General features: G+C 36.1%; 1 protein-coding gene across 3 annotated transcripts in view; it reads right to left on the reverse strand.

Moving 5' to 3' along the window:
• DLGAP1 (DLG associated protein 1) overlaps positions 1-25,359 on the reverse strand; it is a 375,465-nt gene that overhangs the window by 287,135 nt on the left and 62,971 nt on the right. For 2 of the 3 annotated variants that reach the window (XM_072327378.1, XM_072327379.1), the window contains exon 2: positions 13,624-13,773. The exons of the other annotated variant lie outside the window; for it this stretch is intronic. The gene's annotated coding sequence lies outside the window, so the exon portion shown is untranslated. The remainder of the gene's footprint in view (positions 1-13,623; positions 13,774-25,359) is intronic. 3 annotated transcript variants of the gene reach the window in all.

Consider the following 25,359-nt stretch of genomic DNA (forward strand, 5'->3'; position numbering starts at 1 on the left):
AGGAAAGAAGTTGTATTTCCCCCTCACAGACCTTCAAATCTTACAGAAGAATGTTGAAAATGGAAAACATGGATTCAAAAGTGTTTTTCTGTTTAGAAAAGAGTGACATGATAATTAAGGAAGAAAAATATAATAAAAAATTCCTGTGGTAAAATACTCCAAATAGTGAGGTTAATTGAAGTATAAACTAATCAAAATTGTGCCCACCAAGCTGGAAACATTGGCAAAAGAAACTAAGACATGAGTTCTCTTCTTGGGAAAGAACAATGCAATACTGAACACGGCAATACTGAGAAGACTAAGCCTATCTAATGTAGATTATACAATGCTGTATAGTCAATCATAAAGAGCTTTCTTGAAGTTAGAAGCATTAGTGTTCATGCACACATTCAGCTGAAGTAGAAGAGCAAGCTCTCTGTTCCTCACAGGAATTGTACAGTGCAATCAGCAGCCGGACCAGCCTCCGGCACCATTTGGAAACAGAGATAAGTAAGAGGCTTTGCTGGAAATGGAAGTTGTACTTGCAAGAATAAGCCTAGAAGGCTTTTATTTTATTTGACCACTCAGCTTTCACTGAGGTATCACTCACCAAGGTAATAAAAGTGAACAAACATTTTCTTCCAAGCTGCTGTTCCGCTTTATACTCACGTTCAATCAAAATTTTTGTGCCAAGTCGATTCCTTTACAGTAGAATTTTGCCTCAGAAGTGTTTTTAATCAATTGGGAAAAAAATAAATCAATGGACTACAGTCAGAATGACAAAATATCAGATTTTTCTTACACCTTCAAGTATGGATGGCACCTAGCAAGAACATCAGCTATTGAATACCTAGCCATGCTTAAAAATAATCACTATGAATTTAGATTTGTTATGCTAAGGCAAGAGACTTGGAAGAAAAAAAAAAACCTATTTTTTCCTATAATAATCAAAAGGGATAGTTTATATTTGCAAATGACACACTGCATGACAAGATACATGTACCACAGGGACACACTGTTGGGTTCTCTGCTATTCATGTTTCTGTATAACTTAGCTTATCCATTAGCAAATAAAGAGGAGCTCTTAATACTCAGAAGGCATTCACTCAGAAAGCTGGAGTGGCCTAGGTTGTTACAGTTCATGAAAGGAAAAAGCACCTTATAATTCTTCCTCTTACACAGCAACCTATACACTGTACTTTCTTGGGATGACAGAGGCTGCTTTACACTGCTGAAGTGACAAAAAATCTTACATTAAATTACCCAATAACTAGTAATTACTCCTGCCACACAAAGAAAAGCAAAGACATACAGAACAGAAGCAATGAAATGGCCCTTGTGATTTTTGTGTTCCTGAGACTGGAGAAGCACACAGTCACAGGCAGAGCACAGAGGAGACCTCTGAAGTGCTCCCCTAAGGTGTTACATGTGATTTCACGGATGTTCAGCTGCTCAGAGTACCAGAATCACTAAACTGGCTCACCTTTGTCATCCTACTGTCCACTCAAAACAACAGCTAAAAGAAGACTGATCTGGAAGATTTGTGGTATATAACATTCTTCTAATTTCCATATAGCTTCCCTTTCTGCATGTCAGAAAAGACACCCATTAATCAATATGAAAATTTTGATAGCAGAGTTCAGAGTTTTGCACAAACATTAAGAGGGGCTGTTTATCTCTGATATAAGAACAAATTTCTAAAGGAAAGAGTGATGGAGCTTTTGATGTTACTTTTATTTCTCCAAATTTCCTTGGTTTAGACAGGAAGATTATGGAAGATTTTCCTGTATCTTTGATTTAGATCAGACCTATTTAGAAACTGACAGCTTTATGGGAAGTTTGCAGAAATATTCAACTGAAATAATTCACCAAAAAGAAATTCTATAGTCTCAGTAATACAAGAAATACGAAAATATTTCTTCTATAACCGTAGAAAATAACTTCAACTAAGGAATGATGTTTTCTGACAAGCTGACTGAATTTCCCATTCCTTACAGCTGTTTTATACCCTGTTGTTCCTGAAAGTACAAAAGGAAATCAGTAGTCAGTCATGTCTGCCACTGCTTATTGTTGAGAACAGGCTGCCTGCATGATATGCATCTGCACAGGCCCAGAAAAAGACGGTAATTTTGTTGGATGGGATCAATAAGAACCTCCCATAACAATTCTGTAGGACAAACTTATGCTCTTATGGTCAATTTGGGCGTTTTATGTTTTCTCTCTCTACATTTTGCTTTGGATGTTTTTTCTTCTGTGAGGTCAAATTGGTTAGCATTTCTAATTTCTAGTGAATATTACATTACAATATTTTTAAAAGCATCTAGGAAAATGTGTAGAAATCATATGAAATTAACCACAACACATGCTCAAATGTGATTCATTTTTCTACAACTCTTTTTGTATACTCCAGTGCATAGGAAGGGGCTACAAGTATGCACATTATTAAGAATAGTCTGGAGGCCCCACATTATAATTAATGCTAATTTCCTAACTAAGCTTCAGACTGTTAAGATGAATTTCTAGCAGCATAAAGGAATAAGTGTATGTAAAGATGACTGAAAAATGCAGAGGAAGTACAGGTAGTCTAGATTTTAATTTTACATATGTTCTCTGCAGTTCATTATGTATTCTCAGTGCTTTCCCACTGCATTATTTGCTCTAAGAAAAAGCTACAGGCACTGAAGTGGGCCGCAGTGGCAATGCTTATTATACAGTCCCAATATTCTCAAGAATGCTGAGAGATTCAGCACTGATTAAGGGAACGAGCTCACTGAAACAGGAGTCAGCATCAAAAGAAGTACTGCAACTTCCTATATAACTAATCTCACAGGTAAAACATTTCTTATTGGCCAGCAAAAATCATACCGATATTGCTTACTAAAAGTAGACTAATTGTACTTTTTGGTGTTATTTCTTCCCACCTCAACAGAAGAACTTGCAGTGACAAAGCTGTGGGCAAACTGACATTTTTTTCTAGTCTGCAGAGAGAATTTCAAATCTATTGGGGTTCGGTTTTACCAGAAAATAAAACAGAAAAGAAACATATTTCATGTTCACATTTTCATTTGTGAAACTGGGTTTTCAGCACCCTTATCTGTCTGAACTAAAACTACTTTTCTCTTTTTTTGTACTTAATTTTAGCTACACTTGAAAGTCCAGAGATACAGTGGTGACTAACAAAATGTCTCACAGAAATTACCATACTGCAAATAACATGACTGGAGGAGAATAAGCAAGATTCTCCTGCACATTCATTTCATGCTTTTGCATGAAAAGAAAACTCTTATTTCTGACATTCACCAATAAATATAAAGTATAAAGGAGTTGAAGTAGTTGAAGAAAACTCATTCCATTATTAAAGAACTTAGTTTACATATTGTCTTCTCAAGATTCCTTTTCAGAATTCTCCACAATGCTATTAATCCCAAAACATACAAATATGTCTTGAATTAATGAAAAAATAAGTTCGTTTTGTGAAAAGATCTTTTTAAAAAGGGATGTTAACTGAAGTACTTCACAATATTATCCTTAAAAGTTGTTTAAGCATGCTGATACTTCAGTAAGCAGATCACAAGCAAAAACACAACAAAATTCAGTAGAGTAAAAACTGAATTTTGGCATAGTTTAAATTAAGGAATTCATGTTGAGCAGTTTCTCTGGGAATTAAGCATGTCCACTATGCTTTACAGAGTTTCTATTTAACAAATACTTTTAAGAACCAACAGAAAAAGTGTTTCATAGAAGATGACTTTTGGCTACCTTACAGGCCCTGATAACAAGCATTCATCCTGAACTTTGCATAGTTCAAGACATTCACAGTATATTACTTTGTAGCCAAAGTATCTGCTGATGTGAAAAGATGATAATAAGCACTTCTGAAGCTGATATTTCCTCTGGAAAGTAAAATATCTAGTCATCAGAAAAAGTTTAAATTATTTTCTATCATCATGCATTACACCGAGGACAGAAGTTATAAGGAATACAATTTATACACTTATGGTGCACAAACAGCACCTTTTTTTCCCCCTTATTTTAGTAATGGTCCTCTTTCTCTTCTCACCTGTCTGCTGCAGCACTGTATAGCAATGCTGAGAATGAGAAGTTGGAAAGAGTCATGAAAGTGAGTAAATGATGTGCTCAGCACACTGAAAAAACAAAACAAAACAAAACAAAAACAAAACAACACAAAAACTTAAGGGATAACCTTGTCTCAGTATATGGATACCACAGAACAATTTGCCAAGTGTTGTCTGTAGTGTTCATACATCTAAAATCCAGGATATAAGCTGCTTAAGAGGACAGTCTTATCTGAACTCATTACTTCAGCTACTGTAAAGGATTCAGGTCTGTGTTCTCAGTTTACACAGCTTTTTTTTGTTTGCTTGTTTGTTTATTTGAAGCTGTTTGACCATTTTTAAACACTTCAGATTTTAAGAATCCCAAGCAGCATAAGAGAGCTAGGTGAACTCCCATTCCCTTCAAAACTCCTTCCACATGATATCATAAGGTCTGGAATATCCCCTTGGACAGTTAAAGTCAGCTGTCCCATTTCTGTTTCATCCCAGCTCCTTGGGCCATTTGCTGCCAAAGTCTCCAAACAACACTGCTTAGCAGCAACTATAAGCAGTGGTGTGTTAGCAAAATTGCTTTTCTCCGAGAACCAAAACATAGCATGGCGCCAGACACTGAAGAAAACAATTCTGTCCTAGCTGGAACTAATGCAAACAGACTACAAATTGTTTGTAATTCTGATTTTATCATCTACATTTCTGAAACAAATCCGGTGTCAAATAAAATACATAAAACCACTGCATATGATTAAATAAGCACTGAAGACATAAAGACAAAGCAAAGGTTTGCCAACAAACTTTGTGTATTTATCACATGAAGAATAGAACTACTCAGAACATTTCAGTAACTAGGTATTTTCTGATCAAAAAGAGATCAAGTAGAAAGTCACTTTTCTTCACATGACATGTTTTGGCGGGGAGAGAATGAGTTTCAATGCATTTTGAAGAGAGGCAGATCTGATTTCCTAGCCTACCTATCACAAGAGTTCCTTAGATGATAGCTGGAAAAAAAAAAAAAAAACAAAAAAACAACACAACAACAACAAAAAGAAAAAAACCACCACCACAAAACTACTAAATTCCAATATGCCTCTCAGTCTAAAATATCTATGTACACCAGTGATTTCAGCATAGTTTGGCATCTCATAGCAGGAAAGAGGGACATTCTATGATTCTATGTCTCTCTTTCCTGCTATAGGCAGGGATACCTCCTTCTAGACCAGGTTTCTCACAGCCCCATCCAGCCTGGCCTTGAATGCTTCCAGGGAGGGGGCATCCACAGCCACTCTGGGCAACCTGTTTCAGTGTCTCATCAATAAAGAATTTCTTCCTGATTATCTAGTCTAAATCTAGCCTCTTCTAGTTTAAAGCCATTTCCCCTTGTACTGTCATTACATGTTCTTGTAAGAAGTCCTTCTCCAGCTCTCCTGTAAGTCCCCTTCAGATACTGGGAGGCCACAATAACATCTCCCTGGAGTTTTCTCCAGACTGAAGAGCCCCAGCTCTCTCAGCCTGACATCTGTTAAATAAGGTAAGTCTCTATACAAAGTCAGTATCAGAAAAGAGGTTTTGTGTGAATAAAGGGAAGAAAAAGTCTACTCAAATATTACTAAACATAACACAGAGCTGTTAATCTACTTTCAATTATTATTAGCTCATTATACTACCTTTAGTTGCAGTACTCTCATACCTAGATACATTATTTTACATTAATGTAGGTGACTGAAGAAATTGGATTGACTTTATGTATTAAAATATAGACACTGAACACAAGAACCAGGAAGTGTGCTAAATAAACCTTGGAAAGCTTGTTAAGTTCTTTTAACAGGTCAGAATTCCAAAGCAATATTGGATTTTTATTACTTGTGCACTATATATTATGACTTACATGTATGCACAGACGTGGATAAGAGTCTTATTCTACTGTGATTCATCAGTAGCTACAACATTTTGCTTCACCTTTATTGTGACTGCTTCATAAATATTGAATTCATACCTGAAACAAATAATCAACAGTCTATGCGGCTACTGAAAATGTAATTTCCAGACAGTGACTTACATTGAACACGTTTAATGAAAATGCTGAAATATTTCAAATATTTTTGATGGTAATATGAAGAAAAAAGGAGATATACTGTTACTCTGTCCTCACTCTTTCTGAAATCTAGTTGACTTTTAAAACCAGCTTCCAATTCAGAACAACTCATTTGAGAGAAAAGCACTGCCCTGTTTTAAGAAAAAAAAAAAAAAAAAACTCCCATTAGAAGAAACAAGTATATCTTTCTTTCTAAATGATGTCATTCAGAATCAACTTTATGAGAGATAGCATAAGCACTGAACATGAAAAACGGGGAAGGAAAAATCTACCTCTATTTCAGCTCAACACACAGCATTTTTCCTTGGGAGCAGAATGCTGAAGGCTGTTTAGGTGGTATTCCTACTGCTGCATATTATTTTTCTGAAGAAACCACCCAAACAAGCTAACTCATACAATGAAAACCCTAATTAAACTTATATGCAGACTGCTGTTTTTCTGAGATGCTTTTCAGAAGTAATTCTGCTGCATATTTACACTTTAGGGAAAATAAACACCACCACACATAAAAAGACTATTGACCGTTACTCTCTTTAATAAGCCATATACAGCAGCCATTTGGATTGAATGAGCACAAATAACATATATCATCATCCATTAATTCCTTCTCTAGAAAGGAAGGAAGTGGAAAAGACCTTGACAATGGAACCATATCAAGCCTCCTGTCACTGACAGGGACACTTTGCATTAGACTAGGTTGCCCAAGTCATCCAACCTGACTTTGAATGTTTTCAGGGATAGGGCATCCATTAACTTCTCTTGCAAAACTGTTCTAGTGCCTTACCACCCACTGAATAATAATAATAAAAAAAAAAATCTAAGATCTAAGCTGAATCTACTATCGTTCATCTTAATGCTATCACTACACTCCCTGAGAAATACTTATTCTCTCCATTTTTCCTGCAGGCCCCCAGGCTACAGCTCTCCCTGGATCCTTCTCTCTAGGCTAAACAATCCCGATTCTCTTAACCTTCATTAGAGGAGCTGTTCCAGCCCTCTAGCCATTTTTACAGCACTCCTCTGGTCTCTCCTCAACAAGTCAGTGCCCTTCTTTTGCTGGGCGCCTCAGAGCCAAATTCAGTGCTCCAGGTGATTCAGGTGGGATCTCATGAGAGTGGAAAGGAAGGGGGGAATTCACTTTTTTTTGATCAGCTAGCAACACTTCTTTTGATGCAGCCCAGGAAATGTTTTTGTTTCACTTTCCAAGTACACATTGCTGCTTCACGTTCAGTTTTTTACCCACCATTTTATAATATAAAAGGAGGATTAATCTATATTATTATTTGGTGGTTAACCACTGCAATAAAATGGCCTAAAAAAATAGCTGTTTCATTTGCAATGAATATAGGTTATGAAACAGATAATATTGCACTACCATGGTAAAATCCCTAAATAATTTAATTCAAGATTTCTAAACTTCATTGGCATATTGAAATTTTCAGTTATATCAGCCTTATCTGACCTCAACCTAGCTATTTCACAATGCCCTAAAATCCTTTGTACTTCTCCCTTGCACACTCCCATATATATTACATTCCTCCATGATTCTTGTGATGAGGTATTTGTTGTAGAACAAATTTTATTTCAAGATTAAAATACCATTGGCTGTAATTTCAACATTTTGTCATGTAAATTACTTTTTATGCACTGATCACTGATTCACAAGAAACGTTAGATCCAAATCTCTTTTCACATACAGCTGGAGTAAAGCTCAGAAGTTTCAGTGTCCTTCAAGACATCACCACTCCTGAAGACAAGATATACCACTTTTGCTGACCTAATTTTCTTCTATCTGGAGCCATCAGAAATATTTAATGACTTGATTTTAAGTGCTGAAATGGAAGAATGCCAAAAGTATATCAAAAAGCTCTTTTATATTTTCCCCCACAAAAATTAACATCTGTCAAAAAAAATAGGTACTGAAGTAAAGGATCTCATGCCTTCAATGTGAAAGTCTGCAGGTGAAAACTGTAAAAATTTGTGTCTTACTTCTAAACAAGTGTGAAAGCATGTCATTTTCTGACTGTCAGGTTTACCAGTAAAGTTTTGCTAGGAAAACCCAACTTTTTTTTCACTCCAAAAGCTAACAGTGTATATTGGAAACCACTGACCATGATTCAGAGAGGTGCAAAAGAGAACTCTGAGACAAACTGAACTATAAAAGCACTAGCTAACTAAATTAATAATACCAATAAAAGTTTACAAGCCTTATTATTTCCAACCAAGTGGTCAAAAACCAGCAGCCACATTTTCCCAAGTGCATCGTCTAAAAACAACTGTTCTGCAACTAAGGAGGTACAAAATTCACCTTCAGCACCTAGCAATATAAAACAAATTATAGTATAAAAAATTTAAATGTTCTGTCTAATAAACAGAATGCAAAAATTAGCAACATTATTATTTTATTTTTTTTTAACAAATATCTATTCTTTAATTAGGAATGCAAAAATATACAATCGCAATACTGTTCTGATGAGGAGAACACCTTATCCGGGCATTGTAGTTTCAGTTGGAACATTACTATAACACAGTGTCTCTGCATTGTTTTAAACTATTTTGAAACAGCCTTTCTTTTCTTCACAAGTTAGTGTAATTGCTATTTTATAATTTCCGTTTTATTTTTACCTACTATTTGATACCAGTGACAAAAAGAATAGCAATTCAGTGTATTTTCTTTCATAAAGCAGCTCACTCTCACCTTATTCAAATGTTATTTTTCAAAAGTAAGTGTTTATTTTTGCATAAGCATAGCTGCCAGTATACATGGGGTTATCTCTATTACATGCTGTGTGATTAAAAAATAAAGTACAGCTTTAATTAGCAGGTAAGAAAATCTATTTCAATGTTTTATTAAATATACAGAAATGTATTTGCTTCTCTGTGATGGAGAGAATAAAGAAAAAATATCAACAACATTAATTTTCTTTTTCATGTGCTTTTCTAATTTTGAAGACATTTATATTTCTAGTTATAAGTCAGGCTTACATTTTAGTCCTCCTAGTAGTGCGCTTGCCTTGTTTCATTTATGAGGTACATAGATACAAAAATATTCCCGCATTTTCACAGAAAATAAGCATAATAAAAAACCCAAATTCTAAATACTGCAGCATTTTCTTTTTCTGTGCCTTCAGTAGAGTTCCACAATTTTTAAATGCTGATTGTAACAAGGTTTCAGAAATCACTTTAATTTCCAGATTTTTTAAAAAATATATATTATTTTGCAGTATAATAGGGTTAATGCAATCAACTCTGTGGTGACATTTTTGCCATAAGGAAAGGGTTTGTCCTTATACCTACAGTTAAGGGGAAACTGTTCTAAGTCTAATCAGACTTGAAGAAAGAAGTTTCTCACTTTACATCCTGAAACAATACATCTTAAGATTACGGGAAAATTCAGGTAGGAAGGGAAATTGTGTGTTCTCTAGTCCAAGGTTCCTACCCCAAGGAAAGTCATCTGTGAAATCAGACTTCATTGCTTGGGTTCTTAAACAGGTGCTCCAGCTGGGTCTTGAACACTTCAGAGAAGGGATCTAGCACAACATCTTTGGGCAACCTAATGCATCACTAAGCAAGGGTGAAAACCATTCTTCTGATAGCCAGTCTTAACTTCTTGTAATTGTTCCCATCTACTTTGCCCTCATAAGGTTTCATCTGGGATCTCCACCACAAGAAGGACTTGGAACTGTTGGAGAGGGTCCAGAGGAGAGCCATGAAGATGCTCAGAGGGTTGAAGCACCTCTCTGATGAAGTAAGATTGATGGAATTGGCTTGTTTAGCTTGAAGTAGGTTCCAGGGTGATCTCGTGGTGACTTACCAATACTCAAAGGGAGCCTACAAGCGGGAAGGGTACCAACTTTGTGGTCTGATAGCGATAGCTCAAGTAGGGATGATTTTAAAATAAAAGAGATGAACTTTAGGTTAGATGTTAAAAAATACTCAGAAACTGGTGAGGTACTAATACAGGCTGACCACAGAAGATGTGGATATCCCATCGTGGGAGGTGGTCAAGACCAGGTTGGATGGGGCACTGAGCAGCCTGATTTAGTGAATGGCAACCCTACCCACAGCAGGGATTTGGTGCTGGATGATCCCTTCCAACCCAAGACATGCTTGATTCTATGATTCTGTTATCTCTTGTCTTCCCACCACGAACCACTGTGGCTCTGTATCATCATCATAGTATCATAGTATCGTGCGAGTTGGAAGGGACCTTAGAGATCATCGAGTCCAACTCCCGGGTTTCGAGCCCTCTGTGTAGCGAAGTGGCACTTCTACCCCTGCGCCACAGGGGGGATTCGAACCCGGGCCCTCCAGTGCCGCAGGCAGCAGCTTAAACCACTGCGCCACTGGGGGCACACATAACCCCTGTAACCTCTCTGCAGGTAACAGGGGCTGCTTTATTGTGTCCCCAAAGACACCCTGCCTTCAGACTGCATGCATCAATGTCCCTCAACCTCTCTTCCTCAGAAAAATGCTACTGTCCTTACCAACCTGGCGGCCCCTCTGCTTAACATGCTACAGTTTATTAATTTCTTTCCTGTACTGGGGTAGGGAGGTTTGGTGAGCAAGACTGTGTGCCATTGTGTATAATGAAGACATGTAATCCTTTTCTTGATATGCTTGTTGCATATTTCATAATGCAGACCAGGACTGCTACCTAACTCACTGTGCTGCTGGGAAATGCTGGCTTATGTTCACCTTGTTGTCCTCCATAACCTGTAGGGACTTTTTCAGCAGAATTATTCTGAGGGCAGCAAACCATCAGTCTGTCTTGCTGCAAGGGGCTTCTCCTCCTCATGTGCAGGACTTCACTCCTGTCTCTTATTGAATTTCACAAGGCTCCTCTCAGTCCAGTCCTTCCTCCCGTCTAGGGCCTTTTGGACAGCAGCCCTGCACTTGAGTATATTGACTGTTTCCCTCAATTTGGTAACATCAGCAGTTCTGATGAGTTTCTGGCACCCTTGCATGGGCCCTTAACTGCCTTTGTTGATCTTGCTCCTGATCACAAGCAATAGGCAAGTCAGATATGCAGTTATGTCCCTAACACTCTCAGACTTGAAACTTCCTGATTGGAAGATGCTCTTTGGTAATATCATAGGAATGTATTCCTACAAAGGACCACAGTACCCAAACAAGACAAAACACAGGTAACTTTCTGTATTCTAATTCTTTAAGTGATTATCCTATCAGTGCAGCTGTTTGCAGGAAATATGATAAATTAAAAATTACATGTGATCGAGTTCATTTTTTAGATTAACACATCCAAAGTTTGTTATCTGCAAGCAAGTAAGACACTTCTGTCTGCCACATACGGGCCATTTCAGCTGTCCTCCTCTGTCACTTCAGAAGGATGTAGGTCTCCTACAGGCTCTCTGTCACATTCATTCGTTCCAAGTGGATGTCTCACATACCCAGGAGCATTTCACATGGTACTTGCTGAATACAATGGAATCAGTGATTTGGACCTAGGAGAGTTTTGCTTTTTGTATCATTCTTTTGGCTTAACTATGACAGAGACCTATAGTCCACTGATTACACATTAGCATTTAAACACCTAGCACATATTTAGACGCCTACAGCTGCTTGCAGTCACTGCAAAGAGAAAGCCAGCCACAGCTTGAGATCATGGCAGACGACAGCAGATAATTACAGCTCATGAAATGAGAAGTTCATGAATTATTCACTTGACTCTAAAAGCCAAACGATTAATTTATACAATATCACAAAATTATTTGAACAAACTATTTCACAATATTCAAACATCATTCTGAAGGCATCCAGATGAATTTTTCGATGCCCTCCTAGATTATCCTAGATATTTCTTCATGAAAAACTTTTTGTATTTGTTCTACAGTTGTCCTATATTATCTTTCAGATAACTGTGGGGTATTATTTATTGGCAGAGACTAAACCCATCGCCTTATGACAATTGTAGTTTGTACCAATCTACCTGCACAAATTAATGTTCTCTGCATACCCTATACAATTAACAGTGCTATGGAATCCCTTTATTTGATAAAGTCTTCATAAACAAATGAAGACCTTTTCCTTTCTGATATCTTGCAAAATGCATGTTTATAGCAAACTGACACTTTTATTCAGATTTAGAACTAAAAAGTACAGCGATGGTTGCTTGAAAATGCTTAAAATAGATAAGATAGATTGACTGATTGCATATTCCTTTGAATTATTGTGAAAGCACCAGAACTATCTAAATCATGCCATGAAAAAGTGGAGTTAGAAGTTACATAACTTCAACTAGCTATAAATTGCTTCTTGTTGAAAGCTATATAAAACATTCTCAAATCTGTCATGTTCCACCTCTTCTCCTTTAAAAAAAATGTAAGTGAAAACGTCCAAGAAAAACATGAATCAGGTGTATGTTATTAAACTAAAGCAAAATATACACCACCATAAAGACAAAACACTCTCTCACATCTTAATGCGAAAACTTGTTCCCTCTGTTTTATGTCCAGAGTGCATTCATGGCAATAAAATATGCCTTGTTAGGTTAGCTAAACCAATATAGCTAATTCAGCAACAAAACTTCTTTCCCCTCACACACTATTTCCATTGACACTTTAATACAAGTTCATTTGTTGAATACTTCTGCTGCTATAATTCATATGTTCCCTCAAAACACAGACAGGAAAAAACATTTTCTGTTTTTTCTGTCAATAAAGCACGTATCATGTCTGCACTGCCACAGCTTCCCAGAGAACACACTCTACAACGTCTGGGCTGACCCTGGACCTCAGTAAAAAGACATTCTCAAAATTTGGACTAGTTTGACCTACACTGATGTGGGAGGAATGGAGCATAAAGAGTAAGGGAGCGTGAAGGAGATAGAAATTGTTTTATTTGAAGTGGTTGGAACTGAAGAAATTAGCACAGTAGATGGCAGAAGATAATAGAGGTTAAAACTGAAGTTTCTATTTTGATTTAGAAAGGAACCTCTTTTTCAATTTCTTAGCAGTTTAATAAAAAAAAATAGATAAAAATATGACCATTTATGAAAAAAATATTTATAATATAGTAGCAAAGGTGCATTTATAATGGAAAAAGCATGGACAGGCAAAGCAAAGTAACAAAGGAGTCAAGGCAGAATTGCATTTTAAATGTCAAAAGTGTGCATCACCAAGCACTGAATACCACTCTATGACTATATACTATTTTGTACTCTGAAAGACAACAGCCTCCTACTGCAAACAAAGACAATTATAAGACAGCTACCATTTATCCCAGAAAAGCTCTCTGCTACTTAGAAAAATACTAGAAGGGAAAAACAGCCCCTTGTTAGCTGAAATTAGCTGAAATTAGCTCCTCTGATTATCTGCTCTTTAAATTGGAAAAAGAGAGTATTTTTTTGTTTTGTTTTGTTTTGGATTTTTTTGTTCAGCATGATTTATTTTTAGACTGGCAAAGAGACAATGGTAAACAGAACTGAAGCTCTGTGGGCATCTTCTGAGGTTAAATTACCTTTCATGCCATTTGCACAGAAGATCGTTCTCAAGCAGCTTGAGCAGATGGTCGGGACACCATTGTCTGTTTACTTGTATCCACAAAGGTAAACGATGGCTCTTTGAAATCCTGAACAATATGACCCTCGTGATGTTTTATGAACTTTGGCTGCAAAGGAGAAAAACAAAAAACAAAAAAAAAAAAAAAAAACAACAAAAAAAACATAAATAACACAAATAAATATAAAGTTAGTTGAAGAGGAGAAAGATCTGACTGATGAAATCTCATTTTAAACTACTTCCCCCTACTTAACCCTCCCCCTTTAACAAATATGTATATATACATGTAATCTGAAACTATTTCTCTAAAGGAATGAATATATTCCAGAACACTCATCAAAGTGGGCGAAAATAAATCATACATATTGTTCATTCATTCATTGAAACAAGAATCTGTCATCCTTGAGTAAGTGGTTCTACTACGCATGTCATTTTCAGGAGCATACTGCCAAACAACAATCGGTTCTGTTTATATGGTCACAGTGATGGTCACCGATTTCCAGAACCACACTGAAGCAGACAGCTGTCAGAATACGGGGATCCACCCACCTTGGCTGGTGGTCATGAAAGAAGCAGAATATGCTGAATGTAGTTTTTAGGTTTCTAAAAATTTCCCAAATTTCTTTGGAAACGGACCTGGTCAAACATCCCCAATGCGAGCCTTTTGCAACAAACAACTTGCTACGAAAGCACTTTTATTTAAGCAAAGTACTGATAAGAAAGAATGAATTTAAAGACTCGAGAAGACATGTACAGTCATAAAGGAAATCCCTAAGTTTTATGAACAATCCTTGGGATATCAGAGTAAAGTGAGAAGACACCGGTCTTTGGACTCACAATTAATACTTGCATATCATGTCACTCTAAAAATATTCTGAAAGAAATGGAACTATTAAGTTATTGAATATGAAAAGAATTGGATGAAATCAGTGAAGGGGCCACTATGACAATTTCAATGCACACAGCAAAACACGACATGATTGGAACTGAAAATAACAGGGAAATAGATAACTATGACTCATCAGCCACTCCGATTTCTAAAGCCAGCAGGTACTGCAAAACATTTGGTTAACCGAAGTTGCATATGAAAATAGTTGTTTCTGTGATAACTGCTTGTTTAAAGTAACACAACAACAAAAACTTCATATCCTCTATCTAATATCATATCCTCAACAGCAACATTGGATAAACATTGAACACATTTCCTTCACTTGCATTTCAATGATCGACTGGCTTCATGTTACTTTTCTTTGCTCTTCTGTTGTCATATACAACATACATTAGAACAAATGTGCAACTTAAACATTTAAGATTCTTGTCAAATTTTTAGGAACTGTTTATAGTCACTGGAATAATGGAAGAGAGGAAAGAAGAAATAAGCATGGAATAACATATATCTGAATGGGAAGTTAATAAAACGTCCTTATAAGAGTCTGGGGAAAACAGAACAAATTTGTGTTCATTTGAGAATATGAGAGGAAGCCTAGATGAGGAGATTTTTATAATTCTCCTCTCTGCCCCAGAAAAAGGGAAACTTAGCTATGGTTGTTAGAAGTATCAGCTTTTCATGAAAAGAATAACGAAAAAGCTTTTCTGTGCCATGAGAAAACTGTTTCTCTTCTGCCCCTTTATTCAAAAAAATAAATAAATAAATAAATAAATAAATAAATAAATTGGAGGTTCATTGTCCCTCAGCTGTTTATCTCCACATAACATCCTTGGCTACTTGCTAATATGTAATAATGAAAGTAATGAATGTGCTCATGAACGTGTTCTTTATGAAATGAATGGCTGAGAGAACCCATCTCTCTGCAGATCCCCACTGTCTTCTAACATCAGTGGACTTCACATAGAAGATCAGCATTACTAGTATTTCTGTGTCTGGACATTCTGGACATGATTATTATTATTATTATTATTTGCATGAATAAACCTGATAAATTAAAAAAAAAACAACAACACACAAAACATATTATAAAAAACAAAAAGTGCTGAAGCGGTCTCACAAAAACATAAGTGTCCCTGTCCTCAAAACCAAAACATTTTCATTGGAAAATTGTACACTTTGGTTTCCCAGTAGAATGGTATCTGAACTAAGGCCCATGAGTTCTGATCAGATGTTTAATGTTTGCAGTGTTAAAGAACTGGATATTTTTAGTAGAAAATAGAGCAAACCAGTAATATTCACAAATGAAATTTTTGAAAGAAGTGCTAAATGACTTCCATGGTGAAAGAATTGGAGCAACCATAAACATCTTAGCTTCCTGCCTACCTCCATCAAGACATCAAATTGTCCAGAAGATTAACAACAAAATTGATCTGAAAACATCAAGAATAAAACTTCAGCAAAGCAAATGAAATTTCACTTCTTTTTTCTCTCTCTTACTATGGGAAAGAACCTCACCATGAATGTCAGACCAAATTACTAGTTCATCTTGTAAGGTGGGTCACAATTAATGTGCATTAATTGTCAGCTAACTCAGCTGCTGCAAGCACTGAGATAGATTTAGGCTGTTTTTCCCTTTATACAACTGGGCATGTTTTTTGATGACTAAAGCTAGTTTCCTTTCTTCACATGTAAAGAGGCATATAGGGCCCCATCAAGAAGGTTAGGAAGGTGTTCCCATCTCTCTCTCCCATATGCAGTAAGTTAATTCAGTCAATCATTATTTATGGAGAGGGAATATACTGAACACTCTCAGGAAGGAGACTCACTAAAAATAAGGAGACGAATAACAGATTTAACAGTGTGGTTGCACAGCAGTTGATTCCAGAAGGAATTCCTGAGCACTTAGCTCCTTTCAGACTCCATCTAGTTGGTGAGTCCACATAAATGGAGCAGATTATAGTGAGATTACTGAAACCTTAAGTATGGATATCTCCCAATCAGCAGAATATATAGCAAACATTGTTCTATTGTTTTGTAACAACAGAAGGAGGGAACACAAAATGGAGAAGTAGTCCTTAACCTCAGTAATGTGACTGAAAAACTAGAACACATTTTGAACAGACAGCTATTCTGAATGAGGCACTTCAGAGGTAAAAGAGCGTAGTAATATCAGGAAATCAGAAAGGTGAAAATTTGGTGTTGAAATCATTAAAACATACTTTTAAATCCTTTCTTGCTGCATATATATTACCAAGCTTGTATGTTAAGACATTTTTATGATTAAATCTCCAATTTAACATAGATGTGTGCACTGTAAAGACTACTTGAAATTGCATATTCTCATGCCTTACATTAACTACCAAAAACATATCAAAATATGCAGTGTCACAAGCTGTGTCAAATACTAATGAGTTTTAGGGTGTCATTTCCAAGCATTCATTTCTAAAATTTTAGCTGCACTTCGAAGGCATCTGTGTTTCCAAGAATTAGTTTCAGAATTTCTGTTATTTCTGCAATTCTGCATCAGAATAAAGAACTATTTTCTAGTAAAATCATCATTGCCTCTCCCACACTGGGAGGTGAAGACTTAAAGTGAAGACCCACCAATACCAGGTTTCCACTAAACACAATTCTTAGCTGGCTCCATTAATGTTCTGGACCTCTGAAAATCTCTGTGGAGATCAACGGCAACTATCTGGACTCCCTTAAGCTTCTATAGCTCACCAAAGCTGAAATGCCTACATATTAATTCATTTGCCTGGAAGTAGTATCAAACTATAACTTATCTGGGGTAAGGGGAAGCAACTTTGTTCAACTGGGACAGAGGAACTGAAAATCCTTCCTTCATTGCAGTAGTGGCTGGAATGAGCTACAGAGCTCCTCTTTTGGAGCAATTCAGAAATTGATGGGACACAGTTGTGAGCTATCTCATATAGCTCTGAAGTTGGCCTTGTGGTCTGGAAGTACCTTTCAACCTATCATTTGAATCTATGCAAAACTACTATGGTTCAACTGAAGACAATGTAATCACTGGGAGAAACGGTATGAATTTTATCTGCTTCAGACACTTTAAAATAATTTAAAAAAAAACAAAAACAAAACAAAGTGAAGCTGAGCCAGGGAGTTCCAAATCACTGGAGTTGTTTTGCAATAGCCATAAAAGAATAGCAGCTCAGCTTTTATGTTTCAGAAAGACAAAAGCTGTTCTAGTACTATAAAGTCTGTAATTCCCAGTTTACCCACAGATCAGCAATGATTCCAAAGGGCTACCTACTAACAGCCAAAAGTCACCAATGTAGTTACCTGCCACATCTTGTGTTTTCCTTTTCCCTTATCACTAATAATGAGGCTGACTTTGCTAAATCTCATAAGGGAAGCCAAGAAACAGCCTGAGGTAGTACTGAAGTGGAAAACAGAGCAAATTAAACTAGTTGCCTTCCTGCTTCGCAGCCAACTGCAATTACCTTACTGGAGAGATATTATCCAAAGAAAACACTGAATCACACAAACAGGAACCATTTCATTAGCATCCCTAGAGTGAACCTTTCCTCAGGTGTAATTTGAGGAGCCCTTAAAATATGCAATTCTATCTACAACTTTCAGTCCTCAATAGTTTCCTACTGTAATTCTAGTTTGCCTCTACAAGAAATCCTGCAGTTAAATCTACTTTCAAAATGACTTTTCTGATTAATTACTCCATAATGTCTGTACTCTCTGTTGGATAAAGCATTTCTTTATTTAAAAGTAATGCTTTTCTTCTGAATGCTGGCAGTTTTGGAGCTGAGGGAATGAATCACCACCACTTGGTACTGCCATTCACACTACTGGGATGTGTATTCATGTGAAGTCACTCTGAGCCATAATTTCGTATCCTCCTCAGTCAGCTGTGGAGCAGAAGAGTGGAAGAACTATATGCATGTGAAGACTTGTAGGCCATCCAACATTTCTGTCAAAAAGACTAGAGCAACTTCCAAGATATTGGAGATACATGAACTGTGAACACCTCCAACTCTGAATTTTGAATGCTAACTTGAGCAAGTCTAATATTTGCTGAAAAAAAATCCCACAGATAACAAGCAAAAAAGTAGAACACAGAAATACAGGGTACAGTTCCACTAAGGAAATGGAAGGAAAATAATTCTTTGTCCTGTGTTAAGCTTCACTGTGAACGATGGTGAAGCGCTGGAACAGTGCCCAAAGAGGCAGTGGATGCCCTGCCCTTGAAGATATTCAAGGTCAGCCTGGATCAAGCTCCAGACAACCCGATGTAGCTGAAGGTGTCCCTGTTCATTGCAGGGAGTTAGACTAGATGGCCTTCAAGTGTCCCTTCCAACTCAGATGATTCTATGATTTTATAGCTTGCTGAAAGACAAATTCACTTGGCAGGCCTGATCAGTGTTTTGATTTTCACTCCATCTATATATGAAAAAGTAATGACCTCTTAATTTTTCACATAGAAATGACAAAGGTACTCCTTACAGTAGAGAGCAAGCTGTTCAGTTGTATTATTTGAGATTCAAGTATCACTAAGGATGATTTTAGTTTTCAAGAGATCAGAGCAAGGGTCCAGGTATCAACTCTACTAAAGGGCAATTAACTATGGGTGCCTGTAGGTTTTGAAAGGACAGTTTATCTGGATGTAGGAGAGTAAAATTTTAGAAAAAATATAAAAATATATATTTTATAGATTTTATATACAATATAAAAACTTTTTTTTCCCATCTGCTTCTGTTAGGGAATAAAAAACACCACTAAATAAAACCAAAACAAAACCACCTTTGAATAAATAATATAAAAATTTAAAAAGCCATTTAATTAAAGAAACTTTACAAGGATGCTATGCAACAACATATTAACATAATAATAAATTTACATTGATGACTGAAGGGCAGAGCTGTGTAGAAAAAATCCACCAAGTATGAAAGATTGAAACAGATATTATTTCATCAGCTTCACAGGGGCCCATTTCACCTGAATTTAAATGACTTCTGTAAAATTATGCAGTGAGTCAGCACAGAGCCCAGAATAGAACTAGGGAATTGTGGCTCATTGTCTTTAACCATTAATTCACACTCCCACATGGAGAAAATGGATGTTACTATCTTATTAAGTCCCACAATATATTTAAATCATTTCAATACACTGAACCATATTTCAGAAAAAATACCAACAAATCAAAAACTCACAAACCTAACTACAAACTGAGATGTAAGCCTAACATTCATAGTGACACAAGTTTCAAGATGGATACAAGTAGATAAGGGGCAAGACTTGTACAAACTGATAGACCTTTAGCTTTAGCTTTAGTTTTCAATTCTCTAGCTTTGACAGCTTTGGGTTCTCTTATAACTAAAATATGTCAATCTCACTTTAAAAGCAAAACAAAAAGATTGCAGAAATCTCTAACCACAAAGATGCTCCTTAGGTTCAGTCTATCTTTAATAAATATTAAAAACTCTGTGTTTTGATCTCCTTTAAAATCACATGCAACTACGGTACTGCCTATGAAGTATTTTGATAGACAGAGTACTGGAAGTCTGTCCTAACACCTAACACCAAGTCTCTCACTTCAGTCAAAGGACTCTAGTGGATGGATGGCCTGAAAAACTCCATTTTTATGGAGCTTTCTGGTACAATTTAGAGAATCTGCACAAACATTAAATAAAGAATATAGATTCTGATGGCATTTAGATAAAGTTATCATTTAGTAAGGAAATATGTCATCTCCGTATTGCTTAGCAGAACTATCTTTTTGATGAAATGTGATTTTTTAAAAAATTATATATGAATTTGGGATAATATTCTTCCTTCCTTTCTCTCACATATTCTGTTTTTCATTCTGCCTTGTCATATGGTCTCCTTTTCATAATGCAAATATGAAGGATCTATTTTGAAGTCAGTAACAAGTCCACAAGTGCTGCAGTATCAGCTTAGTATGATTTACAAAATCAACATTTCCTCATACAGAAGATGCTCCAGGCCCCTAATAATCTCTGTTGCCCTCTACTGGACACGTTCTAGGAGATCCATTTCTTTTTTGAACTGGGAAGTCCAGAACTGGACTCTGCACTTCAGATGTGGCCTCAGCAGTGCAGAGTAGAGAGGGAGGATCACATCCCTTGACCTGCTGGCCACACTCTTTTTAATGCACCCAGGATTCCATTGGCCTTCTTGTCCATGAGGGCATACTGCTCGCTTACAGCCAATCTGTTACCCACCAAAACACTCAGGTCCTCCACTGCAAAGCTTCTCTCCAGAAGGTCATCCCCTAATCCATATTGATGCATGCAGTAAACTGTGTCTACATTGTTCTAAAACTAGTATTAACTGGTTCTAGATCTCTTTTTATGTTGTGTATTCACAAATATAACAAAATATAGAACAAAAAAATCACACAGTCATATTTTTCATCTCAGTATGCTTGAGATTTTCACTAGTCACTAGAACTATAGAAGATACTGTATAAATATGAATATGAAAAATTTATAACCTGTTTCAGGTAGGAGACAACTCACTGTTTCCCTTCAACAGGCAAAGATCTAGAACACTGCATTTTCCTAACAAGCCAACTGTAGCTAACTGGGATGGATTGTATTTCCATTTTTTGTTTACTGTTGCATAAAATTCACCCTGTGCTCTCAGTTCTTCTAACAGATAGAGGGGTATAGCCAATATATTTTCACTCCTGCTTCCCTAGTTGCTCACATCAGATAATAGCAAGTAATTACTCATCATTCTCTTTCTGCAGCAAATATCTTGGGTTGAGCGCTGCTGAGTTACGGAAGAATGACTCTCCTCAATCTGCTCTATAGAAAGTTTTACAATTGGAAAATACAACGCCTTAGAGGGAAGGCCTCTTCAAAATTTTTAAGAGAATATTGGAGCATCATATAAAATTTCATGTGTAGACAGATCTTCATAATACACATGAATTTGTTTCTTGTCAACTTCCAGAGGCCCTTAGGAGAAAAACCTCTGATGCCTATGCACCACAGAACTGAAAAATGTTCAGTTAAAGTTGTTTCAACATATAAAATAACAAATGAAACAGAAGATGAAACAATTTGAGTGCTTTAGTTACTGTCAGCAAGGAGAAATTTTCTTCAAAGATAGAAACAGACCTGAATTATAAATATTATCAGTGAATTACAGTCATCTGGCCTAATTAAGATAGATTTCTAAGCTATATATCTCTCTTTCAACTGCAAGAGAAAGGTTTCACACATAATCATGTACCCTTGCAGAATCTTCCCAACTTCTCCTGGCAGAAAGAAAGAGTGGTTTAATTGTTTCACATCATTTTCTTGGAAATCCTCTTTATAACAGTATTGGTAGACGCGTAAGAATGAAATAAATGATAATTTTGATAATGTTGTATTGTCAACATTAGTGCTGTTTTTGAAAATCAGCAAAGGCAAAACATACAATGAATGGGTTAAGAAGCAGTGACGCAGAAAAATATAATAGTTTGGCTAAGATTGAGCATCAAATCACTAGTGAAGTTGAGAATGTTCAGAATACATTTGAAACGTTTGCTCAGTCTATGCTTACAGGTTTTTCAAGAGTAAAGATCTTTTCTAAATGGTGATCAAAAGGAGGTCAAATTCTCATACTCCCTGTGCTTATTTCCTCTAAAAAAAATCTATGTAGGTTGCACTGAAAGTAATGCCTCCCGTTTATTTCCATAGAAATTACAACAGATATGAAGAGCACTCTGTGATGAAGAGCATTCTGTGATTCTGTGAAGAGCACAATAACACTCTTTGATAGAGCAAATTCTCAGCTACAAAACACTATTTTTTCAGTATAGTCACCACCATTAGCTATGCGTTTTTGCCAGAACAAGAGACTGCATACTGTACTTGTAAAAATCTAAACCAGCAGACATGATTTGCTGTCACCATTACTGCTGCTGAAATTCACCATCTTCTGCCTCACTGTACTCACATCCACTGTTTGGTCTCCAGAAACATTCAGCAAGTGTCAATAGATGACATTTTTTTCTGCATGGAGAAATTCAGTTATGCCCCTTTGCTCCATATGCACTTCCATGTCAGATGTCATTTTTTGTCAGACAGCCCCTTCTGCTGCCATCTGTCACACAGCAACAACATGTAATGGGGTATTGGTGGAAAGGTTCAACCTCCTCTACCATACCACCATCTACCTCTGATGTCATCAGCCAACATGGTAAAATAGGAAGTGTTATTTTCAGAACAGCCCTCATACCTCATGGGGAAGCACTTGTCAACAACACCAAAGAATGACAGATGGCAGCTACAGGCAAAACCATCTGAAAGTTGTAATCAGCTACAAACAAATTCAGAATGCACTGGAGTTATCAGTAACAATATAACAGCAACTAATATACATATTCCTGCACAAATACCCCAAACTACTTGGCTCTGGATCCCCTTAGTATCTGCAGGAATATATGTTTCATTTTGGGAACAGTCTAGGCATTCAATTAAGATATTAAAATGAGAAGCAAGTTTTGAATTTCAAAACTTCATTACAATGATGTTTGAGGCTAGCTTAATTTCACGCATCTTGTGTGAGAGTACAGGACTGCTGGGAAAAGCATTACAATCTGAGGCGTTAGACCTTTGTTTGGTTCTGAGAAACAAAAATACAATCTGGCAAACTGTTACTTCACAGCAGTATGATGGCAGAAAGAAGAATTAATTGACTTTGACATTTACTGCTGCATCATTGCTACTTACTGAGCATGAAATCCTAAGCCATTTCTTTAATAGTTATCAGAAAACTGATAAGTAACAATGGTATGGTAGCCCTAAAAAAGTGGCATCACCTACATAAGAAGGCAACATTTCATTTGCATAGCTTTCAAAATCTGCCTTCATTTACAGGGAAAAAAAAAAAAAAAAAAAAAAAAAGAGGTTGTTTTTTGTTGTTGTTGTTTTTTTTGTAGCATATTTTTATTTTGGTATCATGTAATTATTCAACTATTGGTATGAAAAAGTGTTCAAATTCTGGTAAATTTTCATTCTGTACTATAAATAAACACATCCTTTACAGTGCTCTCTGTTTTCTTGTGTACTTTAAGTTTTCTAAATATGATTCTAGTGATGTAATCAGCTTCTTGGAAAAACATAACCTAATTGAAGTAGTATTCCGAAGAGCATTATTTCTGTGTTTATAACTTCCCCAATGCATAGCTGCAAACAGAAAGAATGATGGCAAGTGTCCTAGATAAATGTGTCCTCATAGCTGTCACTCCTTAGTCTTGACCTTCTGACACTGTTCCAGCTGTGTAATGATGGTCCCAGAATTAAGGGAGGGACAATCTCAGGCTCATTCTATTCCTGGCAGACTCCTAGTATTTCTCTAAAAGGACGCATAATCTTAAGTGTAGTGGGCTACAATAAATTTCTAACACATAATCAAAAGAAATATTGAACCTTCCTACATCTCCTCATCCACTATTAAAATACTTTAAAAAAATATCAAATAGTTCTAAATTAAATGTCATGCTTTTCTTACAGATAGTTGGATGTTTCTTTTGTGTGTGCGTGTAAGTTTATTTTGAGCTGTGCAATTCAGAAAGCACCAGTTTCATCAACCTCGTTTCTAAGGAATCCTATTTCCAGTGCTTTTTTTGTTTGTTTGTTTTGCTTTGTAAACAGCAGAAAGAAAGATAAATGACATTAAGCAATTCTGACTTCTGACTCAATGTATTTAGAATTGTAATCTATATTCTGTGTAATTCAGTGCACGATGGTAATTCACCCAAGAAACGTTTGTCTACAAAAACAAATTATAATTTAATAAAATCTGAAGTAATGAGAGAAACTGCAAAAGAGGATGAAAAACTGACCACTGCAAAATCCCAGTGCAACTAGAGAGCAATATGTATCTTATAAAATATATGCTGCATTATACATAGAGTATTCATATATAGATCAAGAGATAGATGGATTTTGCCTAAGAAATTTCTTTTATGAAAGTAGGTGATATCTAAATACAATATTGTCTTACAGTCAGGAAACTTAATACAAGGTCATATATTATTTGCTTACATAACTAGAGACTGAATGTGTCCTCTACCTCCAAATTTTAAAGGAAAAAAACCCACAAAAATAAACAAAAACAAACAAAAAACCCATATAACAACCAATGAACTTCATTGCTAAGAAGCAGAAAATTTTACTGAAACTTTTAAAATCAAAAAGAACAAATACGTTGAAACAACTGTACTAAAATGCAGTCAAGCCTCTTCCACTTTTTCCTGATTCTGCTTACACACTCAAATAGAAATGAATGATTTTCTGTGATGGAGAAATTAGGAAACTTTTCATAATCTTCATTAATCATCTCAGAAAAAAAACCAGAAGACTTCCTGCCAACAAAATTCTTCCTTTGAAAATTCTACAAAAAAAAAGTTATTCTAAGTTGATCATTTTTTCCTTTCATTATTACTTTGATAGGGAAATCACTTCTAGATTATTGTTTTGTACAATACCAGGCACATAAGATGGAGGAGGGCATTTTCATACAGTATCGCTACTCAAAACACTTGAACTGTCCATAAAAACAAAAAATTTCCCCCCAAGCCCAACAAACAACAAATATAAAAACCAACATCCCTTCACATTCTTAGTGAACTTGTGCCTGGATTAAGGGTTACTGCCTACCTAGAACCTTCTTGGCTCTCCTCCTATCCAAATTAGATTAGATATTGCAACATGTCCAAGAAATATTACAATTGGGCCACATTTTTCTTCCATAATTTATGATTATAAAAAAGTGCAAATGTGCAAACACTGACATTGTATACTCAATCAC

The sequence above is a fragment of the Excalfactoria chinensis genome, chromosome 2 (genome assembly GCF_039878825.1).
Source record: "Excalfactoria chinensis isolate bCotChi1 chromosome 2, bCotChi1.hap2, whole genome shotgun sequence".
NCBI lineage: Eukaryota > Metazoa > Chordata > Aves > Galliformes > Phasianidae > Excalfactoria > Excalfactoria chinensis.